Source organism: Lolium perenne, unplaced genomic scaffold, assembly GCF_019359855.2.
Source record: "Lolium perenne isolate Kyuss_39 unplaced genomic scaffold, Kyuss_2.0 unplaced60, whole genome shotgun sequence".
NCBI lineage: Eukaryota > Viridiplantae > Streptophyta > Magnoliopsida > Poales > Poaceae > Lolium > Lolium perenne.
Genome location: NW_027249018.1, coordinates 227,501 through 230,000, shown reverse-complemented (window position 1 = coordinate 230,000; position 2,500 = coordinate 227,501).

The window sequence follows — 2,500 nt, the reverse complement described above, 5'->3', positions numbered from 1 at the left end:
ACGGAATCGCTAAAAACGGCTAAGTCGGGCCGACGCCGGAAAACGCCCAACGACGCCGAGCGTACAGTCGGATGGGCGCGCTGCCGGTCGGGTTACGGTGAAAACCATGGCGCCGCAGCCAATACGACGGAATCGCTAAAACGGCTACGTGGGGCGACGCCGGAAATCGTCTAACGACACGGTGAACTATAGTCGGGTGGGCGCGCGCTGGTCGGGATACGGTGAAAAACCATGGCGCGCCAACCAAAACGACGGTACCGGCTGAAAACGCCAAATACGGGCCGACGCCGGAAAACGACCAACGACGCCGAAGCGCATAGTCGGGTGGGCGCGCGCTGGTCGGGTAACGGTGAAAACCATGGCGCCGCAGCAAATACGACGGAATCGCTAAAAACGCCAAGTCGGACCGACGCCGGAAAACGCCCAACGACGCCGAGCGCATAGTCGGGTGGGCGCGCGCTGGTCGGGTAACGGTGAAAACCATGGCGCCGCAGCAAATACGACGGAATCGGCTAAAACGGTCGACGCCGAAAACGCCCAACGACGCATTGGGCGCGCGCTGGTCGGGTAACGGTGAAACCATGGCGCCGCAGCAATACGACGGAATCGGCTAAAAACGGCAAGTCGGGCCGACGTCGGAAAACGTCCAACGACGCTGAGCGTACAGTCGGGTGGGCGCGCGCTGGTCGGGTAACGGTGAAACCATGGCGCCGCAGCCAATACGACGGAATCGCTAAAACGCCAAGTCGGTCCGACGCCGGAAAACGCCCAACGACGCCGAGCGATAGTCGGTGGGCGCGCGCTGGTCGGGTAACGGTGAAAACCATGGCGCGCAGCCAATACGACGAATCGCTAAAACGCCAAGTCGGGCCGACGCCGGAAAACGCCCAACGACGCCGAGCGCATAGTCGGTGGGCGCGCGCTGGTCGGGTAACGGTGAAAACCATGGCGCGGCAGCCAATACGACGGAATCGCTAAAACGCCAAGTCGGGCCGACGCCGGAAAACGCCCAACGACGCCGAAGCGACAGTACCGGTGGGCGCGCGCTGGTCGGGTAACGGTGAAAACCATGGCGCCGCAGCCAATACGACGGAATCGCTAAAAACGCCAAGTCGGGTCCGACGCCGGAAAACGCCCAACGACGCCGAAGCGCATAGTCGGGTGGGCGCGCGCTGGTCGGGTAACGGTGAAAACCATGGCGCCGCAGCCAATACGACGGAATCGCTAAAACGCCAAGTCGGGCCGACGCCGGAAAACGCCCAACGACGCCAGCGATAGTCGGTGGGCGCGCGCTGGTCGGGTAACGGTGAAAACCATGGCGCCGCAGCCAATACGCATTTAATCGCTAAAACGCCAAGTCGGGCCGACGCCGGAAAACGCCCAACGACGCCGAGCGCATAGTCGGGTTGGCGCGCTGGTCGGGTAACGGTGAAAACCATGGCGCGGCAGCCAATACGACGGAATCGCCTCAAAACGCCAAGTCCGGCCGACGCCGGAAAACGCCCAACGACGCCGAGCGCATACAGTCGGGTGGGCGCGCGCTGGTCGGGTAACGGTGAAAACCATGGCGCCGCAGCCAATACGACGGAATCGCGAAAAACGCCAAGTCGGTCCGACGCCGGAAAACGCCCAACGACGCCGAGCGCATAGTCGGGTGGGCGCGCGCTGGTCGGGTAACGGTGAAAACCATGGCGCGGCAGCCAATACGACGGAATCGCTAAAAACGCCAAGTCGGGCCGACGCCGGAAAACGCCCAACGACGCCGAGCGTCGAGTCGGGTGGGCGCGCGCTGGTCGGGTAACGGTGAAAACCATGGCGCCGCAGCCAATACGACGGAATCGGCTAAAAACGGCCAAGTCGGGCCGACGTCGGAAAACGTCCAACGACGCCGAGCGTACAGTCGGGTGGGCGCGCGCTGGTCGGGTAACGGTGAAAACCATGGCGCCGCAGCCAATACGACGGAATCGGCTAAGCCTGGCAGTAAATCTCTGCCGCGGCAGAGAAGTGGCCATTTTCTCTGCCGCGGCACCAGTGTAGGGCTCCTGCACAAGCTGACGGGCCGGGGTGCCAGGCGGGGCGAAGTTCCCCAGGTATATTGGGGGCTGGCATCCTCCCTGTCAAGTTGTGGGTTCGCCCCACAACTTTTCTACGCCCGTCCCGTAGCAACTATACGTTGCCGTGGCGTGTCACGCGGCGACGTTTACGGTGCCGCGTGACAGTCACGTGCGACGGCTAGCGGTGCCACGTGACGTGTCCGAATTTGAGAACAACCGTGAACAGGTGTTGCCTCTACCTCTCCACAGTTAGTGGTAGGATATGTAACATTCTGCGCCGATCCTCAATGAACGGATGCCGTTGCCTTAAGAGAACGTCGCCGTGCAACGTTACCGTTGCTGCGGTGACACCCGCGCGCTGTGGACACTCAGGACGCCTCCACAGAGCAATCCCACCGCGTGGTGGGAGGCTCGGGAGGCTTGACCGATGTCGCGAGCGCATGTCC